Genomic DNA, 26846 nt, shown 5'->3' with positions numbered 1-26846 from the left:
TGTGCAGCCTCTCATCATGTACTTGCTGTCTCACCTGTGCCATGGACACTGGCCCTGTTGCTCTGCTGTGTTGGGCTCTCCCCTGTGCTATCAGCCACGGCCCGTGGAGGGAGTTACGGTGGGGCACGAAGGCGGGGAGGGGGAGAGGCAGGGTGGAGGTTGCTAAAAACCAGCATATGGATAATTGCAGGTAAGTAAACAATTTAATTAATAAAACGAATTTCGTAGCTCGCACTGCATTGGATTTTGCGATGCAAGGCGCGCTACGAAATTCGTTTTAATAATTAAATTGTTTACTTACCTGCAATTATCCATATGCTGGTTTTTAGCAACCTCCACCCTGCCCCTCCCCCTCCCGCCTTCCTGCCCCACCGTAACTCCCTCCACAGGCCGTGGCTGTGTGCTATGGACACTGGCCCTGTTGCTTTGCTGTGCTGTACTCTCCCCTGTGCAGCCTCCCGTGTACTTGCTGTCTCACCTGTGCCATGGACACTGGCCCTGTTGCTCTGCTGTGTTGGCCTCTCCCCTGTGTTATGGACAATGGCCCTGTTGCTCTGCTGTGCTGTACGTAGCCAGACCAAGCGTTCCGCAGGATCCAGCACATCACCAGAGGTAGTGCCAGTGTCTGCGCCTGATGTGGGACAGTTGGTGTGTGTGCCTGTTGTGTCATCGCCACTTCCCATTAACCCCAAGACAGGGAAGCCATTTCATATTCCCAAAATAGTGGAAGGGCACCCCTCAAACCTCTCCCACCCACACTGTGTCAGAGGTCTGCATGACTCCACCTCCACGTGCCACTATGCCACCTGGTCCACACAGCCCTCCAGCTTGCCAAGCCAATGCTAGCCCCACATCACCTGGGGCTCTGTCACCCCAGTCAAGTGTGCCTGCTGTCCCCAACACACAGCCAGGTCCAAGTCCGCATCCCCCTCATACGCCTGTGCCTCATACAGGTGTGCTAGTCCTGACCATTGTTTACAACCTGGGTGTGTTGCTGGCCCTGTTGCTCTGCTGTGCTGTACTCTCCTCTATGCAGTCTCTCATCATGTACTTGCTGTCTCACCTGTGTCATGGACACTGGTCCTGTTGCTCTGCTGTGTTGGGCTCTCCCCTGTGCTATGGACACTGGCCCTGTTGCTCTGCTATGTTGGGCTCTCCCCTGTGCTATGGACACTGGCCCTGTTGCTCTGCTGTGCTGTACTCCCCCTGTGCAGCATCTCATGTTCTTGCTGTCCCACCTGTGCCATGGACACTGGCCCTGTTGCTCTGCTGTGCTGTACTCTCCCCTGTGCAGCCTCTCATCATGTACTTGCTGTCTCACCTGTGCCATGGACACTGGCCCTGTTGCTCTGCTGTGTTGGGCTCTCCCCTGTGCTATCAGCCACGGCCCGTGGAGGGAGTTACGGTGGGGCACGAAGGCGGGGAGGGGGAGAGGCAGGGTGGAGGTTGCTAAAAACCAGCATATGGATAATTGCAGGTAAGTAAACAATTTAATTAATAAAACGAATTTCGTAGCTCGCACTGCATTGGATTTTGCGATGCAAGGCGCGCTACGAAATTCGTTTTAATAATTAAATTGTTTACTTACCTGCAATTATCCATATGCTGGTTTTTAGCAACCTCCACCCTGCCCCTCCCCCTCCCGCCTTCCTGCCCCACCGTAACTCCCTCCACAGGCCGTGGCTGTGTGCTATGGACACTGGCCCTGTTGCTTTGCTGTGCTGTACTCTCCCCTGTGCAGCCTCCCGTGTACTTGCTGTCTCACCTGTGCCATGGACACTGGCCCTGTTGCTCTGCTGTGTTGGCCTCTCCCCTGTGTTATGGACAATGGCCCTGTTGCTCTGCTGTGCTGTACTCTCCCCTGTGCAGCCTCTCATGTACTTGCTGTCTCCCCTGTGCTATGGACACTGGCCTTCCTGTTTGTATTTAACCTGTGCATAGTATCTTGCATATGATCATCATGTTGTGCCTAATGTTGTCTACTATTGTTCTACTGCTACATCTGTGCAATATGTGAATAAATAAATGTATTCCTGTTGTGTGTTTTGTCAGTGTCCTTGCTGATTAATTTTCTTTTTGTGTTTGCATTTGATTGGCTGTACCCCATGCTCTATGTATCACTTCAACATTGCAAAGCTCTGTGCACGCATCAGATTTTTAGACAGGGGTGACAGGGTCTTCTGTCCATTCAGAACCTGATAATAGTGTAATCTGTGATGGCTATTTTACATGCCATGCAGTTTTCTTCTTGGTGATTTGCTATTGTTGGCTACACTGTTCACATGGAAGGTTGAGGGACACTGCCAGTACAGGGTTTGATGCTGTGCAAAGGTTTGGATCTTTATACAGGACAGTGGTCCCAAGACAAAAGGGAATGTTGAGAAATAAATATAGGCTAAATAGACACTATATTCTTTGTCCAGCCGGACAGATTTATTTTCTGATAAACGCTTTCAAAGAAAATTATAATGTGATAACAGCAGGACACCAGCCGATGTCCAACTGACACACTTAGGAAAGGACAAACAAGGCAACTCAACCAGTCTGTGTAGTACAATTCACAGTCAGACAATATTAATTGCACACTATTGTTGGCTTTAAATGATACAATTCATACACAATTAGTGTGACACAGTCAACGACGTATCGAACCTATGACTTGTTAAAGGACATTGGATATATGCCTTCTATTTTTATAAAAAGTCAAAATCAACTTTTTCAGCTCGTACCATGAGCTGCAGAATTGGCATAAAAGCCAATAGCCTGAATAATATAAATTGCCAGAAAGACAGCAAGACAGCCCCCACTGATAAAGATGTAGCGTGGATTAGCTATGGACGGGTCGATAATGCGATCCGCGTCCTCAGGTGACAATCGCCCTCCAGGGTTGTGTTGGTAAGTGTGAAGTGTGCAAAGTGTGTGAGCTGCACATCAGGGTTGTGTTTCTTTGATCCCCAATGTGTCTTGGGTGTGTTTGTGTAGACTGTGTGGCCCTGCTGCTCCACACTGGCATTGTGTTTGTGTTTGTCATGCATTGCAGGCACATGGTGGCTTTTCTCCTCCTGTATGGCATGGTATGTGTGGTGTAAGGCCATTCCCTATGTGTGCCACTTGTGCCTGACCATTGTGGGTCTTCCCTCCCTCTATTTGTGTGTGGTACACCCCTTACATGTCTGCTACTGACATGCAGGGTATTTCACTTTGATGTCCGCTGTCCCCTTGGTTTCCATGTGTGTGTGCCTCCACATCACTTCATTTGTGAGCTTGTGCTTTGTGTTGCAGTTCTTGGGCCATGAGTGTTGTTCCCCTCTGGACATTGCCCCAATGGTGTATGTGTGCTGTCCTTGTAGCATTGGTCATTCTGTAGTGGTCATGTGCACTTCAGCTGTGTGGCCTGCCCAGTGCTCTGGTGGAGATGGTTTGGCTCTTGTATCCCAGAGTGGTGCATGTGTAGTTGTTGTGTTGGATGTGTGTGTGTTGGCTGTGGTATTACTTCACTTCCTGGGTGTACTGTTGTATTTGTGCTGTGCTGGTTTGTGGTGTGTGTGATGAGGTTGTGTCTATCATGTCTGTGTGTGGCTGTTGTGCTTGTCATGCACACACAGCTTGTAGTGCATGCAGTGCTGTGTGTATGTGGCCTTGGCTTTGCCTGATGTGCATACAATGTCCTGTGGTGTTTGTTGCTTGGTGTTTCATGTGCATCTGTGGTTGGTTTGATGTGGCATTGAGGGTTTGTCCTGATGCACTTCTTGTGTGATATGTGTTATGGTGTGTGTGTTTTGTTCCTGAGTGATGATGTTGTGAACTCCTGCTGTGTCTGTGCTCCCATTGCCTTTCCCCAGTTTGGCTGACAGGGTGTGTCTGTTTCTGTTGGGGTTCAGTATGTGTTCCTGTAGTGTTTGTGTGTTGTTCTTGTGCAGGCATCTGTTGAGGCATCCCTGTGTGTGTGTTGTGTTTGTGGCTACACCCAGGATATGTGTTTGTTTGTGTGTGTATGTCCTGGCAAGGATTGTGAGCCTTCAGTGTGTGTGGCACTGGTGTTGTGTGTGTTCCTTGTCAGCCACTCCTGCAGTGGCTGTCTCCCTGGTTGTGTATTGTGTGGCGCAGGGTGTGTATTGTGCTTCCTTGCTGCAGTGCTTGTTGCTTGTTGGTGTGCATGGGGGTGCACAGGATGGGCACCTGCCCTGTGACTTGATGGGGTTTGTTTCTGTGTGGTTGGGGGTAGTGTGTCCCTGTGGTGTTTGTGCCCTGGCCATGCCTTGGAGTGGCCCTGACTTCTGCATAGTGCGCATGTGTTGATCGTGGCGGTGACGTGACCGGGACCGGGACGTTGCTGCTGGTTGGCGGTCGATGTGTTTCCCGGATGCTGAGGGGTGCCTTGTTGTCAGGTGGGTCATGTGTGGGTGCCCTTGTGGATGTGTTGTTACCCCCAGCAGGGTGTCTGAGTGGTGATTGGACCCTGTGTTGGCCTGTGTGTTGTGTGTTGTATTTGTGTAGTTGGCATCCGCAGCGGCCCATCTGACGGTAGTGTTGTAGGAGGTACATCACCGGATGCATAAGGAGGGCTGGGACCATGGCGTTCACGACCGGGTCTCGGCTATCTTGCTCGGCTGTCGAGTGTCCACCTGCTCAGGTTGGGCGGTGTCTCCGCTGTGGTGCGTCTGCTTGTTTGGGCCATCCTAATTTGTGTAGCGGGCGGACGTCATTCCACGTGGCGGTGAGTCTCGATTGGCTCACACCGCCACAGTTTCGGGTGCACTTTGATGGCGGTGCGCGGCGCTCCGCGACGGACAGGAAATGACCTATGTTTTGCTATCCTAATGTGGCGGACGTGAGTACCACTGTTCGTGGGCGGAAAAAGCTGTTTTTCCACTCCGCCACCACCGCGGTGGTGCCACTGCCCAACATCCTAATGGGCCCCTAAGTGTTTGCTACCTCAGTGGTAAATTCTTTGAAGTTATACTGGCAAATGATATCCTATCATTAATCAACTTTGCTATTGTGAAAATGTTAGAGTAAGCCTCTTATATCTATAAACACTTAAAATGTCAATGAACCACAAAATTAAGAAAGGCAGCTCGAAACCTAACTTGATGCCAGACAATGGACAACTGTACAACCCAGTTTAAAAAAACAAATTGCAATGTTCACCAGTGCATTAATCCACATATATAATCTTCATATCTTTAATTCTGTGATAACAGATTTGGGAGCCTATGTCATCATCTCGGAACTGGGACCGACCGCCCTCCAGTCGGCAGTCCTGACCTCCTGTTTAGAATGCGACCGAGGGGTAAAATGTACTATTCCCTCTCAGCTCAGTGCAACAGTAGGGAAAGTGTTGGAATGTGGCGAGGTAAAATTTACTCTTCCTACTCCAGTCAGTGCAACAGTAGGGAAAGTGGATTTCCCTCAGTAGTGAAAGTGTTGGCTTGTAGAAGGGTAAGACCATTACACACAGTAGTTCACTTAAAAAAACATTAAAAAAATTATCAAGAAATGTTTTAAATATTTAAATAGAAAAACTGTTATATATAAGTGTATGAAAAATGTAACAATGTACATATGGATTACAAGCTTTAACGCATATTAAAAATAAATACAAATATTATCATTATAATTAAAATACCAAGCTATATTCCCCAAAAAATAACAACCAAGAAATACAATAATGTTTTAATTAAAAAGCACAGCACAATTAACACATATTATATTGCATATATATATATTTTTAATTATTTAAATATTTTTAAATTTGTTATTACATAGTAACTTTCTTTCCTATACCTATACAAACTTCACAGCATACACTTGAATGTATTTTATACATTATAATATTTACACATTTTACATAATTAATTATAATTTAAAATATTATTAAGAATTACTAATATCAAAAAAATTATGCTTAAATACCTTCCCACCCTTAATCCTTACAAAAACCAACAGCACACACCTAGGGGCCGATTCCGATCCTGGAAAAAAAACGGGCGTACAATTTTCACCCGGAGCCATCGCCGTACGATTCGTACCCCTCCGTCCGAGTCGCGTAGTATGATCTGTATTCCGTCAATCCGTCCGAATCGTTGCGATCCATACGTATTACAAGGCTGAAACAGTGAACCGTATGACTCGTACAGATGCCGTACGAACCGAGGAGTACGATCCGGACCGTGGTATGAGGACGCGATACGTACGGTCCACGTCAGGTAAGGGCGATTCATACGGAAAAGCATACAATCACTTTCACACCGTACGGTGCGTACACCCCATGATACCAGGGGTACGGTGCATACCACTGCGATCTTGGGGTGTACGCACCGTACCCGGGGGGCCGCTCCGTACCTGTTTTGGGGCGAACTCTGCTTTTACAGCTGTTTTCAGCTCCCGTAGAAAAAGGGTCGTACGGTGCGTACCCGACATGAATCGTACTTGCCAGGTCGGAAAAAGCAGTCGCGAACCAAACAGATGTCGCGTACATCGGGTTCCGAGGGAGATTCGTGCGGGGATTTGATTCGTACCGTCTCTGTACGATTCATACGGAGTCCAGCTCCTGGTACGAATCGTACTTCGTATACATATCTATCTATCTATCTATCTACCTATCTATCTATCTATCTATCTATCTATCTATCTATCTATCTATCTATCTATCTATCTATCTATCTATCTATCTATCTATCTTTCTTGCTATATATATGTATATTTAAAAATAATCTAATTGCTTAATTTACATAATTAATGAAACTAATATTAAAAAGTAACTATTTACAAATTAATTATAATTAATTAACTTTCAATTAGACAATTTACATAATTATCAATTATATATTTTTAAATTAATATTAACTAAATACTATTCTTAATTTCCAGTACACCCTTTACCAATACTAAAACTAACAAACTATACCAAAGAAAAAAATTAATCTATTACACAATTTACACAATTACTTTGCAAATAAATAATAATAATTCTAACAATAAATCTTTTGTAATTAAATATAATTAATTTAGTTCCCACCCTATAGCCCTAAAACCCACAACCCACACCTAAAACCTAAAACATTAAATTATACAATTAAAATAAATAGTCAATCAAATAATTGATATGAATTAAAAATTAATAAATAAATAATTATAATGAATTTACTTGCCACACAATACCTCTAATAACCCCACAACCCATTATGGTCCTACAAATGGCAAATAATTGTGGCATTAAATTTAAAAACGACTAAAAATTCACAAACTATATTAAAATAATTAACGATATTTATACAAACAATTTAGAGCATATACAATTGAAAAATATTGTAAAATACATAAAACTAATTTAAAATCGATAATTATGAACAAAGATAGTTTTAACACTGATAATAATAAAATATATATTTTTGTAATTTTTTTATCGATATTAGTACTTTCCATATTTTTAATATTGATATTAATTAGCTTAAAATCGTTATTCTTGTCAACGATATTCTTACCAATGATATGTCTGTATGACGATATATTTTCAACTTGATATTTCTGTTGGTCAAAATTACATTTTTTATATTTTGTCTGAATACCAGTTTTGGGGCCTTCTGTCATTGTACACTGGTGGTTATACCGCATAATGTTTTTACTATTTTAAGCATCATCTTGCACTGCTTTCCCTCATTACTCTAGTTTTTTCCAAGACATCATCTGTTTCTGGGTCTGGATTGTAAGAAATCTGCTCCAGCTGCCCATCCTGTAAGTAATTCTGGTCAGCATGTTATGTATGGGTTTATGCTAGTCTGTTGGCACTGGTCTCCCAGCCCTTCATTGTTGTGAGGAGGAATTGCACTAGAGGGGACAGCATAGTCCAGACTATCTCACTCAGACCCTATTCAAACTTAGCTTACTTTTCCAAATACCTAAAATGTAATGCTAATAAGGTCCCAACCCGCTCTATACTTTTATGTCTCAGCTAGACAGCGCTTGCGCTGTCTCTTCCAGACATTTTGTATACACTTAGGGCTTACAGCCCGCCCACTGACTTTTTATTTTTTCCTTCCATAGTCCTTTAAAAATGCAAACTTTCTGGTGGTGAATCTTTCTTCTTTGTCCCGCCTTGCTATGTTTTGTTTCCTTCCATGGAGTGCCTCCCAAGTACTGTCTCTTTACGCTTTGGTTGTTTATTTCTTCATTTTGTGGGACTTTTTTTCTTTGTTTCCTGATCTTGGCATATGTCAGCCCTAGTTTCTGTTAGTTAAGCTTTCAAAGAGCAGCTCAAATGTTAGATGCTGTTTACAGAGGGAGTCCATTCCCCCACCTCCTCCCTCATTGTTGTATTCCTTTTATTTTAATAATCTGCATTTTATTGTAGCTGCACCTTCAGGGGAAGTGATACACCAGCCCCCATTTTTTTTCACTCGTTTGTGTTTACAGCAGTTCTAATGCTTCCTTTGCTAGTTCTAGCCTCCATACCTAATATGCAAATGGATTCCTTGAACTTGATGCAGTTCAAGAAGTAGTAGGGTGCAGAAGCTGCAACATTTATCACTTATGTGTTCTTTATGCCACGTCCAGCCAGACACATATTTCCCTTTTTTATAGTACTCTGCTCATTCATGCGCCTCTGGAACTAACTTCCAGCTCCAAAATATAAGGTGTGAGCTACAAACAAAGAAGAAAGATGTTCAAGCTTATCGTAAAATCGTGACACCAGATAGTAGTGATTTGTCACAGCACCAGGCAAATTATCAGGGCATGCATATGATGGCTATTTGCAATTTGTTGAAAGCCTATGCATGCAGTCGGGAAGCACAGGGGCTAGCTGACAGATAGATTCTCAATCATCTTTGTCTTCAAGCAGTGACACGTTTAAGAACAAGCAGAAACTATCAACAGCAAAGCATCAGCCAAACACATTGCTCTTGTGGGACATACTGTTATGCTGCAAATATTTTGTGAAAGAAAAAGAACAAAGAAACATTATATATTTTATTGAGGTTGGAAGTTGGCCACCTGGTTCACATCTGAGTTAAAAAATGCAAAATTGTCTCTATGCAGAATATCTCACATATTTGCCTCTGTCTCATTAGACGTAGTTACACGTAGATGGACGAATACACAAAGTCCATTGAGTTGCATATTATTGCCATTGCCAGGGCCTGGGCAATTTCCTCTACTAGTTCAGACGCAGCCAACCCCCCCAAAAAACAAAAAAACAACATATAAAAAAGAAAAGAACATTTTGTAAATGTAGGGCCACATTCCGATGTTAGTGGTCCCGCCACCCGCTTCTATGCCATCGGTCAAACTGATTACAGAGTGAGTTAGGCGGGTGAAAGGCGATCACCAGCAACCGGCTCAAGGAGCCAGTAAGGATGGTGGTCAAATTCCTAATCCCTACAATGGGGCAAAGTCTGCAGAGTAACCTCCGTAGGATTTAGGATATCCCTTTATGACTGCCTGTTCATGGCTGTCCTACCACCATGAACAGGCAGCTTGAAAGGTACTGCCCCATGGGCTTCCACTATGGATCCAGGGGGGGCACATGTGGTGCCCTCTCAAACATTAATGCACCATGTGCCAGGCACAAGATGGTGCCTGGCACATGGTGAATGGATGTTTGCAAACATGCCCTTTTCTATTGCAGCTTGTGCTGTGGCCTTTTTCCAGGATACAGCACAAGCTGCAATAGAAAAGTGTATGTTTATTACTGCCTTCACGGCGGTCACATCGGAATATGCCGGGTGGAACCCCCGACTACTTGTCAGGCGGTTACCATTAGGTAATAATTGTGGTCAAATGCTTGTCTGACCGCCATTGTAATAGGGCCCTTAGTCAGTTTTATCATGCAGAAGAACTTTTATTTTAAGGACTGCAAAAGCAGTCAGGTGCAACTGACTTCCCTAGCTTTCTCCAGGTTCTATCACCTAGGAGCTGTTCATAAACTAACATGAATACATAGGAAAGACCAGCACTAAAAGACACAGCATCGATATTTACAAGAATACAATAATTAAAGAAATAAGCACAATATTACACACCTTCCTTCTGTATAACAGAAAAACAAAATAAAGTAATAAACAAAAACACTGTTTACTTAATTTCATAGTCTCTGAACTTAGCAGGAAAACTAGTAATCCTCCTTTCTCTTGCATATGATGAACCATTAGAACAACTAGGAGAATTGAATCCATGGTATTGTAAAGACATGTTATGATTGTTGATCACGTGAGGATTATTAACAAGAACAACCCTATTAGGATTCCAGATCCTAGAATCTTCTGTTTTAACAGCATTATTGAGAACTTTCACAACCTTATGAACTTTCTTAAACAAGTCAGAAGACTTGTGCCCCATAGGTGCACTTATCATAATATAATCTCCAACTCTTACATGAGATATCTTGACAACCTTTCTCTCATCAAACATAGATTTACGTTTCAGAACCTTTTGGACTCACAATCTTTCCAACCATTATCTGGAACCTTTCCATAGCCCTTTTTAAACATCAATTCATTAACCCAGAACGGTGTGATGAGAGTGTTGGGTTGCCTATTTTTAAGTAAAACAAAAGGAGTACACCCAGTAGTGGCATGAGGAGTTATCCTATACATATCAACAATTTTGTTTACCCCCTCTTTCCAGTCAACAATGTTTTGTTTTGATAAAGCAATGGATTGCTTAAGAACCCTAACTGTTCCACCATTCCATTGCTTTCTGGATGGTACAACGAACAGCGTTTGTGTTTTATGGCACATTGGTTTAAAAACTCTTCCATCTCTCTGGAAACAAATTGCACACCGTTCAGTTAGCAAATAACCAGGAAGACCCTCTCTTGAAAAGACTTCCCTCAAGAAACTTACCACATGTTTACTATTTATACATCTGGGAATTTTAATCTCTGGCCACCTAGAGAATAGATCAATCAGGACAAAAATTTATACTTCACCATCATTACATTTTAGTGGCCCCAAAATATTTAGGGCCAATTCTTCCCAGGGTTTGGACGGACGTTCTCTTACAACCATCAGTTGTACCCTTGGGTTTAAGCTTTTTTCACTTAGAGTGCAGGGGGGACACTCTTGCACTTGTCTCTCCACTTCCAGATCCATCCCTGCCCACCAATAGTTAAGTCTTATCCCTTCCTTGGTTTTTTGAAATTCCTTGGTGAACTTGGTGGGCTAATTCAATAAGATCACTGCGAAAACATTTTGGTGGTATCAACTTAGTTCCTCGAAAAATCAATCCATCATCCTTTGCCAACTCATGCCTAACATTCCAATATCTCTCTGACACCCCTTGTTTTCCTTTTACCCAACCATTCTCAAAAAGAAAAGACAGCTCTGTGAGTTCCTCATCATTCTTACATTCCTCATGCCATCTAGTTTCTTTGATACCATCATTTTCAATATTACACACCCAATCAAAGTTTTCTTGAGGTTGTTGAATAACTCCATCTTCATCAGGGTTCACTAATCTAGAGAGTGCATCAGCTGTTCAATTTCTCACTCCAGGTAGATATTCAGCCTTAAAATTAAAACCTTGAAGATCAACAACCCACCTAGAAATTCTACTGGAAATAGCATCTATTCCATTCCTGTTGAACACTTCTACAAGCGGTTTATGGTCAGTGCGCACCACAAATTTCATTCCCCACAACAGGTTTTTAAGTTTTTTAGCATCCCAGTGCACAGCCAAAGCCTCTGTTTCAATCACCGAATAACGACATTCTGCTCCCCTGAGGCTTCTTGACAGAAAAAGAATGTTATTCGTTCCATGTTTATTCTCCTGTTGCAAAACTGCACCTAAACCTATCATGCTTGCATCTGTTATAAGAAAGGTTTTGTTGTTTGGATCAAAACTTCTGAGTTTTGGAGTATCTCTCAGTAAAGCCTTAATACACACAAATTCATTCTCACACAAGTCACTCCAAACAAACTCTACTCCTTTGCACAACAAGCTACGCATGTAGACACATTTCCCACCAAAACCTTTAACAAATTTGCAATAGTATTCAGCCATCCCTAAAAATTTCATCAACTCTTCTTTGTTTTTGGGTGACTACAAACTCTCAATAGATTCTATAAGATCTTGTTTAGGTTGGACACCCTTACCCGAGATAGTATGTTCCAAATAATCGATGGAGGACCTTCTGAATTTGCATTTATCAATCCTGAGAGTAAGATTATGTGAGCTAAATTTGTTCAGGAGTTCCCTCAATCTTATGTCATGTTCTTCAACATTCTTCCCATAAATGAGAACATCATCTTCGTAAATTTTTAACCCTTTATGCCCCTTTAAAACTTTTCAAAAGCCCTTTGGAACACCGAGACCGCTGAAACCAATCCGAAGGGTAACCGTACAAATCTAAATGTTCCAAAAGGCGTAATGAAAGAAGTATAGTCTTTCGACTCCTCTTCCAACATAATCTGATGATACGCCGACTTGACTTTGGGAAATGAACTTTTTAGTTCTTCAACAAAGCTCTTACTGTCAATCTGAGAACATGTTTCAGCACCCACAAAGTTCTCTTTTAAAAGGATGGGAGGATCACTATTTGGATCAAGTATGACCTCTAAATCTCTCTGGTGTAGCCAAGTCAAGATCCTGTCACCCTTTTTAGAGACATACACCTTCTCAGATGTATACCTTCCTTTATATTCAACTAAACCGGAAAAATACCCCATCAACTTTATCGGCTCCCCCCATAAGCATAAGGATCAGGTTTCAGTAAACTAACCTTATCCTTCAAGTGACAAAGGTAGAATTCTTTAGACACAATTATTATTTTAGCTCCTCAGTCAAACGAGACACGGGTAGAACTGTGTTCAACCATTATATCATCATGTGGTCCCTTTTTCTTCTCATTTGTAACTTGTGAGATAATTTTCCACAATCACAGTCAGATTCAGTGTCACTCACATCTTCATCAAACTTATGTATCACATTGACCTAAGGTTTGCTTCCCTTTACTTTACATGAGGAGGTAAAATTACCGACTCTTTTACAAATTTCACATTTCCCTTTGACTTCAGAAACAATATAATTCTTCTTTTCTTGCTTAGAAATAACTTCCACACATTTGACAGAATGTTCAATTTGCTTTGGTAATGTGATGACTTCATCTAGAGAAGGTTCATCCTTCTGCCAAATGTCATCCCTTACCTTCTGCACATTACACCCCAACATAAATTGGTCCCTGATCCTTTCTCCTAAGAGGACACCAAATTTGCAGGATGAACCCAACTTCTAAATTTTCCACTGATTCGCCTTCATTCTGATTGCGTCGCCCAAAATGGTACCACTCTAGAATAGTGCTTACCTTAGATAGATAATGCCTATCTAATTTTAACATGCAAATTTCATATTCATTAAGTGAGGAATCATCTATGTCAGGTAGATTGTCGAAAACCTCTTGCCCTTCCGATCCTAAACAATGTAATAAAAGGGCAGTGCGTCTCTCAGCGCTGAGATTAGTCCCACAAACCTTGGCATAACGTTCGAAAACGTTCGTCCATTTCTGTCATTTTATGGGCGGATCACCAGGATCAGAGAAGAAAAAAGGTGGAGTGGCAACGTTCTGCATGGTTAACAAACTAAATGTAGAGAAAAAATTAAAATAAAAAATAAAAAAAATTAACATTAAAAAATCCTTGCTATTTTCCTCTTTCATATTTTCGTGGAAATGGAAAATAATGAAGAGTAAAACAGTATTACATGTTTTTAAACCACACTAAAATACAAGCAATACCATGGAATTATATTGTAGATCACTGAAGTAAGCAGCTGACGAAGAATGAACAGTCATTAAAGTTAAAATATAGTTTACCGTCTTTACATTCACCCCTGACGCTGATGAGTCTGATCTAAGTATGCTGTTGAAAACTGTAAATAAACTAACCTTCATGGGCAAGCTTAAGTGGAATTTATAGAACTTTCTTACGAAATAAAATGTTTAAAAACCAAAAAAAAGCAAAATAGTGTCATAAAGTTACATTACTGGAACTGAAGTCCTACAAGAAGAACGAAACCGCTAACAATTCGCCGAAAATGAACTTAAGATGGCCGCAATGTTGATTTTCCCATCAACGTCATGAGGTCATGCAAACTACGGAAGCAGAAGGGAGACGCTTCCTCCAGAAATACTCAGAGATTCGTAGTGATGCTGAGCGTTCTGAGAGTTCGATGATGACCAAAGTACTGCCACAAGAAAGCGGAAACCCAAAGTGGCACGAGGGGAGTTTACCTTTGAAGAAGTTAGTCGTTAGGTTGTCAGTTAGAAAACATTCAGCAAAAGAGTCTTTGCTTCAAATATGTTGCAGCGCAGCTTTTACTAACTTACAAAATTGCAACAAATAATAATCTTAACGGGGGACTTTTAAAGATGTTGTTACAGAGTTACTTACAACCAAACATGGCTGTTAAGTTGATTTAATTATGACAGTCAAGACGCTGTGAACTCAAAAGCTCTCTGAAGTAATTTTCAGGTTGTTAAGCTATCTATAATAACAAAAAATTACGCTATGAAATAGACTTCTTTAGCAAATACTTTTCTCTCCATCAAATAAAGTTTCAAAACTTCATAAGCATAAGTAGAAGTGAGTTATACAGACTAAAAAAAAAATGCTAACAAAAAAAAACATATGAATCTGTTAGGACACAGACCCAATCTTTGTGAGCAAAGTTTAACTGTAAAGCTCCCAACAAAGAATTTAGGGTGTATTAAGCCCACAACGAAATCTCCCAACCAATTAAAGTATTAAGGTGAGATGTGTATGTGGCAAATGCTTAAAGTCTGTTAAACAAAAAAATAAAAAACTCACATTTGCATGCTTGGAAATTCTTGATGTTGAGATATATCTTGTAAGGTCTTCTTCTTTTGAAGATTTCTTCAGGGAAAAGGTTTTTCCAAATTTTTATATATCAATACACTGTGCTGATTTATCCCACTCTCGTCGCCAGTGTAAAATCAAGATAATCAGGGCACAGATGTTGAATGTAGAGAAATAACTCAAGTTTATTTAAGAGTAAAAAGATATCATCCATCTGGTCCCAGAAGTCTGGTGCAACTGACTTCCCTAGCTTTCTCCAGGTTCTTTCACCTAGGAGCTGTTCATAAACTAACATGAATACATAGGAAAGACCAGCACTTAAAGACACATCATCAATATTTACAAGAATACAATAATTAAAGAAATAAGCACAATATTATCTATCTATCTATCTATCTATCTATCTATCTATCTATCTATCTATCTATCTATCTATCTATCTATCTTTTTATCTATATATCTATCTATTTATCCATCTATTTACTTATGTATCTATATTTTCCCTATCTATCTATTAATTTTTCATTGACTTAGGACTTATTGTTTCATATCCTCCCAGGTTTTGAGCAGCTGATTGCAATAGCTGGCGGTCGGAATGCCCGCTGTTGTGGCGGTCAGACCACTGCATTACAATGCTACCACCACAGTGGCAGTCGCAAAGGGATCCTTTTCACGGTGGCTTGTGCAGCAGCCCAGGAAAAGCCCGCAGCACAAGACACCATGAAAAGGAGCACTTCCTTCATGTCCATGGACCATGTGCCATGCACTATTTTGTGCATGGCATACGGGGAATAAAGGTGCGGGGCACTTAACAGTGGCCAGCCTCAGATGCAGGCCCTATTTGGAGGCCCAGATTCCATTTCTGACAGTCTGTTTTGGTGGTCTTTCGGCAGTGAAAAGGTCGTCGGAAGGAGATATCGTAATCCGACGGCCAAGCCTGCCTTGGCACCACCACCATTCAGGACTGCGAATCTGACCACTGCTCCATCGGGATCACTGATCCTGGCAGATGCAGCAGTCTTCCCCCGACTGCTGAGGCTCCGACTGCTTGTATTGTAAGAGGAACTTTGGCTAAACATGGCTAAAAGACATTGACATCGACAACACTAATACCTCTTACAGTGCTGTGATCAGTTGGCTTTGACATTGCTTGTTTAGTTTGGCCCACCGTTCTTGGTTGGGAATCTCATTATTGACTAAGGTACGCCCCTCTTATCAGGAACCCTCTCTACAGGGAGGGTTGACATCATTTTGCATTACACCATTGTTTCTCATCCAATAGTCATTATTTCAAGCAGACTTCCTGGAGGCACCGGGGTCCCTACATAGAGGTATTTATTTGCCATGGTTCCTTTATGCAGAAGAGCGGCGCACTACAAAGGAGATGCTTAAAATATCAATATTTTAAAAGAAATAAATACTAAAACTCACAAAAGAAAAATAGCCTTTTAAAACGTCACTGCTATACAGCCCAGCACTTCTTTACAGGCTCATCTTTCACAAACTAAGCAACTGACGCAATCGCCGGAGGGCGGCAAAGAACAGCATTCCAGCTGATAAAGTCCCAGGTTGAAAGACAATGAAATGACACCCTGTCATAAATCACCAGTGGGGGCGTAAAACAGGCTGCCTGACACAGAAAGAGTCGGTTAGAGGCCCTGCTAATAAAAAAAAAAAACGGGTCAGACTGCAGCAGAGCATAGCTCTCCATCCCCAACTCGACATGAATTAATAATAATAATAACAATAAAAAAGCAATAAAAAGCAAGAACTCCAAAAACATGTAGAAAATCACATTATCAAAGACGGTTTGTAATCTCACTGAGCTGTGAGGGATCCTTTCATTAAAGTAGGCGCCTGCTGCAGCCTTCAGTTCCAAGCACTTCCTTTCCCGTCATGCCTGCGCTCGTCCAGGACTTGCTACTGGCTAATTATGGAAACCGTATCTATATTACGGAATCATTATCTGTTATTCTGTGATCTAATTAAGGCTTTCAGTGTGAAAAAAAACAAGCCAAAGAGGGAAATCCATTTTCTTTAATGGAAATCCCTGCTGCTTTCTCATCTTTACAGAAGTGGGTTTTTATAGCGATGATAGTGCTTTAAATTAAGTGTCAGCTCGTGTGAGGAGATGGGGAATGAAGTGTTCGGTTGTCCTTGAAGGAAACCTACTATTTCAGCTGCCAATCAGACACTGTCTCCTACCCAGGCGCCATGCCAGTCATGGGGCCCTGATGCTACCTGTCAAGAGAAGAGAAGGTACGCTGGGCTAGCCAACTGGCGGCATGGCATATTTGACACATGGACAGGGTGAACAGATCTTGAGAACCAAAAACCGGGACATTTTGCAGAAATAAGGAATACAATTTTACATCAACAGAGGGGCATAGAATAGCAGCTCCCATCAACATAGGAACACAGAAGAGGCAGACGGAATTTCTAAAGCCAGCTTCATACCTGTTAATTAAATTGCTTTCTTACAAAGGCGCTAGCTAGCACATCTTTAGAACACCTAAAAGGTGCCTCTCTCTGTTTTCAGTTGACCCTCTCGAAAAACCAGGACAAGAGACAAAATTGCCAAACCTGCCGGGACAGATGGTGAAAAGCGAGACTGTCCCGGCAAATCTGGGACGCCTGGTCACCCTACCCATGGAGGCAGCGGAACGTTGGATTTGGTCCACTCTGACAGGAGAAAGAAAATCATCCCTGGGGTCTTAAAAGCCAGACTTCAGTTGCATCTCATGGGCCCCCCTGCCCACCATATCCTAGAGCTGCTTTCCTGTCAAAAGTGAAACCCATTGGAAGGACACTGCAGGAGATCTGGAAAGGTGTAAAAGATGGACAGTAAGATGGTAAAATAAATTCACAGTAGATCAGTAAAGACAGGGCCCATCTAAGTAAGTCATGATCCTTCCTGGTGTAACTACTCACCATAGTATTCCCATTATATTAACCCTATTCGCCATGGCTACCTTTTTTAATCCATTCAGTGTCAGAGGTAGATTTTGATTCTGTGGTGGAGGGAGGCAATATTGCCTTAAGAAAAATGATGAAGGGCTAGTCTGGAAAGCAAAATTACCTGTCTGGGTCAGGACATCCATCTTGCTGTGAAAGCAGCTCCGTAGCTTGCAGGCTATCGATAAAAGGGAGGAGTGGTCGAATGGCCAGTTTCATCATTTTGCTGAAGTAGTGGTAAATAAAGGGTGCAGTTTTTGGAATGTTAGTTTTGGTGTGACGCAATAAGTGCCGCTAAGGTGCTAGGTATCTTCTCTAAGAAAACTTCGTAAAAAGGTGGAAAGATAGTGCATTTTGGATTATGTATTTTTGCTAAATTTACCATAAAGTCATAGTTTCTAATGGGGCGCTGAATAGGTATTAGACGCAGCTGAAGAAGTCAGAAAATATGATATCACTTGGATATCAGCTAATTTCTTAATCCTCCAGTGGCTAAACTCATTGAAGAAATGACCTACTTGCTTCTTCCACCACAACTGTTCAAATGGACTGTGCTCCAAAGCTACATCTCTCGACTATATAATCGTCTGGTTACACGCACATGCTACGCAGACCTCTCCTTTCAACCCCTTTTCTACCTCGCTCATTTTCTCGCTCACCACCAGCAATACCCCTGCACCTTCCATAGACTCATCCTCGACCTCCCCAGATGGACTCACATCACCGTGCACCTCAAGAAATGAAACTGACTCCCTATCCAGAAGAGATGCCAGTTCAAGATGCTGACCCATGCACACAAAGCCATGCACAACAAAGGACCAGCATACATCAACAAATGAATAACCTTTCATCAACTGTGATCTGCCTCCCCTTCCTTGTAGACTCCCCCTGGATCTGCTGAGCCAAGAGCAGATGATAATCCTTCTCTCATCTGGCAGCCAAAGCCTGGAACGACCTTCCCCTGCACCTTAGGAATGCTGGATCGCCCTGGGAATTCGGGAAAGGATTCAAGACCTGGCTGCTCAAATGAACAGAGCAACACGAAGCAGCTAGAAACTCCAACACCTTCAGACCCCCATGGGTGACTTGCCACACTTTATCAGTCCTCAGTGAGTGATGATCAGTTGATATGCCATGGATGACTAACAATAAGTCAAGGCCAGCAGGAGTCAGGGAGACAACTACTTTCTGTAACAGAACCAGTTCTCCAAGATGCCTTATAATAGTCGCAGTTCGAAATTGTACTCGCTTTACATTACTCAGTTCAGTTCAACAACTTTATTGCGGCTAGGTATGGCCATAAAAGCACAATCATATTCAACAAATATGGATACAGATCTGGTTTGAGATAAACAATTCATGATATACAAAGGCATTTGGGCATGATAAAAAGTGACAGTCAATAAAATCGTCATTACTCTCAAATGCTTACCGGTCTATACATCTTAGGACACGTGGCCTTGGATTTAGATCTGTCATTAGAAGAGAGAAACAAGTAATTTGGGGGTGCTTGAAATGCTCCTCAAAGTTTCTCAGGTTAATAACCACTCTGGGGTGCAGGTGCGTCCCATGGGCATGTCAGAATAATTGTTCCCAGAGGAATCCAACCGCCAAGGGAGAAGGTGAGCACATTGTTTGATATAACTGCACCCATTCTCCCAGATACTTTGGGGTATATGCATTTCAAAACTATAGTCAGTGTACATTACTTACAAGTAGCAAATTATTTAAATTATTTATATATATATATATATATATATATATATATATATATATATATATATATATATATATATATATATATATATATATACAGGTAGTTATAGTTAGTTTCTACTTTCCATAGGAAATCCGCAACATTCTATTGGCAATAACTTTGGCAATAGAATGTTGCCAATAGGCGCTGGTGGACGAATCTTCGCGAATTTCTCCAAGAAAAAGGCCCGCTCCGCTCCGCTCCTTCCCTGAAAGTTTGGGGGGGATTCGTCAAGCGGGGGCCGAGATAAAAGGGGGGCCCCAAAACGTGTTTTCCCTATGTTTATTTCCATAGGGTGGTCGACTTCACTTTTAGCCCGAACGGCTGAATGGATTTCCACCAAACTTGGCAAAATTGTAGGGACTGGTAGCCCGATGTGCCTTTGCTATGTCTCAAGATATGTGCTGCAGTGGATTTTGAGTAATTTAGGTTCCAAAAAATATACATATCTATGGCAGCGCCCAGGTACGCGCAACGGGGTGCGCCCCAGGCGCGACCCGCGACTTGCGCACGGAAAGCTGATTGGCTCTCGGGTGTCTGTAAACATTCGAAACAGTCCGGAGCGGCCGCCATCTTGTGTCTCGGTAGGATCGAGACACAAGAGGTGGCCAAAACAAAGGGGGAAATGACCATAAGGGGGCAGGGTAGACCCCCCCTGACCCCCTAGGTTTGATGTGGGGGCTATAAAAGGGCCCCGCGGGGCAAAAAAAAATAAAAAAATTCTTTTTGCACAGGGGGAGCACCCAGTACGCGCACCGGGGAGCGGCCCGGGGAGCGTTCCATGAGGAAAAAAGAATGACAGAAATTTTTTTAAATGAAGCCTTTTTTTATAAATTGGAGGTAGTTCTAAAAAGAACTGTTTTTTTTTTCTTTTTGTTGTTTTATATTTTTATTTATGTTTTTTGAACATTTTGTACTTTTTTTGGCTTTTCAAAACAGTTTTATATTTTTTTTGTATTTTTTTAGGGGGAGAAACAAAAAAAAGGGAATTGAAACTGGCTCAACTGGAGCAAAAAACAAAAAACTGAAAAAATTACTTCTTTTTGGGGCACTTGTGATTGTCACCTGCAAGGACGATGAGCTTTACGCTCTTTTCACAATAGGCGATAAGCTTGCCACATTCAGTACAAGTGATTTTAAAATCAGAAAATCGTTGTTGAATACAAGGCATCATCTCTGATGTTTCTGGTCCCGATGAAGTGGGTTCGTTTCTTTGGGAGGTGGGCCTTGAAGACTGGGGGAGGTTACTGGACAGTTCCCTGAGCTCTGCACGAGAATAGTTGTTAGGGTGCTTCCGGATCATATGTCGAATCATGGTATTGTTACCAAAGGAATGCTTTTTGTTTGGGTTGCCCCTTGAGAGTTGTTCCTTACAGATAAGGCAAGTCACCTTTGCCGCATTCACTTTCTTTTTTCCCTCTGGGAGTGAAAAAACTCCCATACAATTTGTGACTTGGGCTTGTATGGGGTATTTTGTTCAGGCACCCATCTTCTCCCATCCTCCTCTTCCTCTTCCTCCTCCTCCTCTTCTTGACCACCAATGTACTGTTGTGGTGGTCCTCTTGGTGGTTGTGGTGGTGGTGCAGATGCTCCAGCTGTTGCAGCTACAGTAGCCATTACAAAGTACAAAATAGTTCTCTCTCTATAACTGAAACAGGTCTTCCTCAGTCAAAGGACAAAGTCAGAATAAGGAAAAAAGGTGGGGTCTTTCATCATTTGAAAAAAAAAAAGGCCTGAACCAATGAGAAGTGTTATTTTCCGGTCACAAGACCAGGGATTTCATCATTATGAAAGTAAAAGTGTTCTGCACCAATTAAAAGTGTTATTTTCAGGTCACATGACCGACGCGCTTAAGCGACGCGCCCGCGGGCGCGCCCCGGGTCGCGTCGCGTAAGCGCGTCAGAAGTTTACGTTGCGCGATCGTATTCGCTCGAGTGCTTCTGGGTGCGCTTACGCCGTGCGTATCACGCGGACGCGGCTACGCGATACGTCACAATCATGTTTTCGTTCGTGACATTGGCGCTAACGGGACACTTCCCGGAGCGCGCCCTGGGGCGCTTCAAACGGCTACGCTCTACGGGGCGCTCACCGGGGCGCGCCCCAGGAGCGCTCCAGGGTCAGAAAAAAAAATGTTTAAAATACAAATAAAATATAGGATTCATTCGTTTTCAAAAATATTACATTTCATAGCTATAGACATTTGCTATTAACCAAATTTTGAACTTCAAAGAAAAAAACATAGGTTTGGGGCCTTATATATAGTTAGGAATTAGCATTTAAAAAACCTATGAAATTCACTGAAAAAACCATAGGTTTCACACCAGTTATAGTTAGGAATTAGCATATAAAAAACCTATTAAATTCACTGAAAAAAACATAGGTTTCACACCAGTTATAGTTAGCTGCAAATTTTACTGACATAAAACCATTGAAATTCCACGTTATAGTTAGTTGGACTCACTATAACTTGCGTGTGTAATGCACTGCTGATGACGTCACATATTACATCACCCATGACATGGTCAGTGGCATCACTCATGACACCATCTTTGTGACAGAGTGACAGACCTCCTTTCAGTGTAATGTAACCCTTGAAACACATATTCAAAAATAGATATTAACATTTTCAAAAAAATTGAGATATCCATACCAGTTACAACAACCAATTCAGTAATACCACCATCTATATACATATCCACTCCTTCCCCAACAGTTCTATATCGTCACTCATACATATACTCACTCATCATATGTAGTGATACACCAATACATCCTGTTACACACCGAGAGTCATCCAAAAGTTACTCACACACATACTCACACATGCAAATAAACTATTGAACATCCATTTATTTGCATATACAACTATACACACACTACCACCTTACTTCTAAGGAAACTTATACATACTTACTCTCTTAAACAATCACTTATAGAAACACATACTTATTTAAACAGGAACTCTTACAATCTCACATATATTCACTTATAAACATCAATACTCACATATACTAGATTAAAACATATGTCGTTACTGATAAAGACACTAGTGAGACAGTCATTCACTCACTAACACACACATATACACACTCATCCCCCATATAGTCCTGCACATATGCTGTCTTCAAAACACATACAAACAGTGAGTCAGTCATTAATGCATCTATGTTCAAAGTAATACCCCCACCAAACCATACAGACACCCATACTGATGCTAAAAAACATCTAATAACTCATATACAAACACATGTAGCTACTCACCAACCCATGTAGCCAATTATAAACAAAGTGAAACACTGATACATATATTTAAATATTTAAACATTACTCGTTAATATATGTATTCACTAACATACACTTAATAAGTCAGTTAACCAATCAATTTTTTTTAAAAAAAACATTCATTAAAACATTTATTTAAACATTTATTCTTCCATCGACCTTTACATATACATATATAAAAAATATTTATTTTTCAGAAAGATACACATTCACTGGATGGTGTTATCAGTGATGTCGTGAGTGATGTCACTGACCATGTCATGAGTGATGTAATATGTGACGTCATCAGCAGTGCATTACACGCGCAAGTTATAGTGAGTCCAACTAACTATAATGTGGAATTTCAATGGTTTTATGTCAGTAAAATTTGCAGCTAACTATACCTGGTGTGAAACCTATGGTTTTTTCAGTGAATTTAATAGGTTTTTTTATATGCTAATTCCTAACTATAACTGGTGTGAAACCTATGGTTTTTTCAGTGAATATATATATATATATATATATATGGAGAAATGTGGCTCACTGGTTAGAGGAGGCAGACATGGAAGCAGAGGTCAGCCCGGGACCAGGGTTCAATTCCCGACTCGGTGGGGTCTTGAGTCTAAAAATGTCCACGGACTCGGCAATTCTCGCTCCGGTGCCTACTCGATTCATGGGTTCACATTCTGCGACTCTGGGCAATAGCTTGCTTAATCTCCACAACGGCCCCTCGCGGTGGGATGCATGGCTTTCACCTTGTGGATACCTTGCCGGGGCTATCTCACAGGGGAATACCAGGACGGGTTCCCCAAGCAAGCGCTTAGATACCGGGTCGGTGATTTGCGCTATATAAATACATGTACATTTACATATATATATATTTGAACACTGTTTTGCGGTTTTCTGTCCATCACTGTCATAGAGAAACTCCTCGGTTTGGAGGTGCTTGAAATTCTCCTCAAGGCCTCTCATGTTGGGTGCTACTGCAGCTGGCTTCTTTACTCCACAGGCTCACCATCATCAGTGAGTTCTGAGCTGCATCTAATATAACTGATAATTGAGAGTATTTTGAACTGCATTTACCATAATACATCTGAAAACTGATGCTGATATGCCAAGCAGTGTGGTCCCCTCACCTCTTGATTATAAATTAATAAACAGACATGTGTAGCATATGTAGCATCTTTCTTTACTTCTACCTACTCTGCACTTCTTTCCCTTTTTCATGGTACCTGTTCCGAGTAAACTGTGAATCATATTTTATGACTGAAAATCTTCTAGCGAGTTAAAAAACATAAGATACGTGCATCTCAATGTTAAGCAAGGGACAATAGAGGAAGGCAGATATTTCCACTCATGCTACAGAGACCTTACAAGTTGGGAGGGCAGACAGTTTACCCCAAGTGCCATTAAAATCCTCTTTGAAATATATGATGAAGTTCATCCAATGGAGGTTTGTTATCATATATTTTGACGGAATGGAAAGGGGCGACCATTCGGTCCCCCCGAACGTATGGTGGAGTACCACGATCCCCCCGGGAAGCCATCTTGGGCGGGAGGCGAGTCTCGGCTGGTATGCCCGAAGCGGCGTAGCCGGGGCGCGCCTTTTTCCCGCCCTAGAGTGGGTTGTCCTAGACACTGACGCGGCCGGCCACGCCCTCGGAGGCAGGCGGGGGCGGGTTTACGCCCGCCCTGAAGACGGATAAAAGGAGCAAAAAGCCAAGAAAGCATCCTCTTGTTCCTGTGCTCTGAAGCTGCACCTCCCCGCTGCACGTGAGCTCGAAACGGAACGAAGAGCCAATTTTGAGCGTTGTAATCTTTCTTTTTGTCTTACAGAGAATGCCCAAGAAAGTCGGGAAGCGGGTCAGTACCGATCAGATGCTCCGCATGCTCATGAAGGAGGTAGCCGATTTGAAGAAGCAGATGGCGGCTAAGGACGGGGAGGGAGGACCGAAACGGCCTTTGCCGGGAGCAGTCCCCGGTGGGAGAGGCAAGAGGTCCAGAAGGGGGGCACTCGGGGGGGAAACCCCGGTTCCCGATACCCCACTTGAGGAGCCAACACCGGTGCCGAAAGGGGGAATCCGATCCCCGTGGTGGTCACCCCCGTGAACGGGGAGGATATGCCTCCCGAGTTAGCGGCACAATTGGCAGCGTGGTTGGGAAAAGATAGCGAGGGCACCACGGCTGACGACGCCCGGGCAGTAATGAGGCAACTGCGGGAATCTAGGGAGGCTGCGAAGGCACCATCTTCTGTTAACGCATCAGGCCCAGGCTCGGTGGCAGATGCAGCGTCTAGTTCAGGTAAGCGGCCATTGCCGATTGCGGGGGAGGGGTCTGTACCTTCACGAAGGGAAAAGGTGGCTCAGCATGTTCCACTGGAAGTTAAGGAAAAGATTTGGGCGAATAAGTATGTGAACATTTTTTCTTTGCTTACCGATCATTACGAGATGGAGCATGTAAAGAGCCAAAAGGAGCTCATGCATCCGAGTGTTTGGCGCGCAAAAATGGCCGCCTTTAAGGTTGACGAAAACATTGGTACTTGGGGCAGAGCGTGGGGCATTTTTACCTCCATCATGGGCGAGCGCAGGCCCGAGTTGCTGACCGAGTTGCCAATTTATCAGTCACGTATCATGGAGTATTCCGTAGCATATGGGGGCAATCAGTGGTTCTGCTATGACAATCTTTTTAGAAAAGCTAAGGAACACGACCCATTTTTGACTTGGGATTGTTACGACTCCGTGTCATGGCAAAAAATGGAGAGTACAGGAATGTTGAAGGTACCATTGTTAGGGAGTAACGGGGGGGGAATCTTCCCGCCAAAACTCTGGGACACCCTTTCGGACGGGTGCAGGTAACGAGTACCACTCGAAGCCGAGTGGCAACACAGGTAAAAGGGGGATCTGTTGGAATTTTAACAGAGGGAAATGTACGAGGCCCCAGGGGTCATGCAAATTCAGACATGAGTGTGGGGGGTGTGGGCAGCCGTCCCATCCTGAGTCCATGTGCAGAGCCAAAACGGGTGATAACGGTGGTAAGGGAGGCGCCAAACAGGTCTGATATAGTCCGAGGGGCGCCTTTACCTACCCCGATTGATACCATGGCAATGATTCCTTGGCTCAACGAATACCCGGATCATGCTTCCGCTGGGGTGTTACGAAACGGGTTTTCATATGGTTTCCGCATCCCAGTGGGGGATTTTCAGGGTGTAGCAAATTGTAAGAATCAACTGTCGGTCTTGCAGCACACGGCGGTGGTACAGGTAAAGATTGGGAAAGAGGTGACTCGAGGTCGCGTCGCCGGTCCATTCGATTTGCCACCGGTTGCTAACTTTGTTTGTTCCCCTCTAGGGGTGGTCCCCAAGAAGGACCCGGGTGAGTTTCGGCTGATACATAACTTGTCAGCCCCACGTGGTCTTTCCGTGAATGACGCGATAGATCAGGAAGTGTGTTCGGTGCGGTACGCATCTTTCGATGAGGCCGTTGCCATGTTGAATCGCCTGGGGCCCGGGACGCTGATGGCAAAATCGGACATCGAGTCAGCGTTCCGGTTACTCCCGGTACACCCAGACGATCAGCGTCTCCTTGGTTTTCAGTTTCAGGGTCGCTATTACATGGATAGATGTATGCCAATGGGGTGCTCGATTTCCTGTGCCTATTTCGAGAAGTTCAGTTGTTTTCTGCAATGGGTATTCACAAGGAAGACAGGTTTTCAACATGTTATGCACTATCTCGATGACTTTCTGTTTTTGGGGGCAGCCGGGGATCCTGAGTGTGGACAGGCTTTACATGAATTTCGTGTCTTAATGAATCAATTCGGTGTGCCATTGGCACCAGGTAAGACTGTGGGTCCCTCGACCTTGCTCGAGTTTCTGGGGATCGAGCTCGACTCGGTAGAAGGTTGTTTTCGATTACCCAAGGAAAAAGTGTTAAAATTCAGGTTATCCCTTGAGACATGTATTCGTGCAACAAAAGTAAACCTGCATCAATTGCAACAGGTGGTGGGTCAGTTGAATTTTGCCCTGAGAGTGATGCCAATGGCGCGCCCCTTTTCCCGCTCGATTG

This window comes from Lissotriton vulgaris, chromosome 2_1, assembly GCF_964263255.1.
Source record: "Lissotriton vulgaris chromosome 2_1, aLisVul1.2, whole genome shotgun sequence".
Lineage (NCBI taxonomy): Eukaryota > Metazoa > Chordata > Amphibia > Caudata > Salamandridae > Lissotriton > Lissotriton vulgaris.
This window is presented reverse-complemented; position numbering follows the sequence as displayed.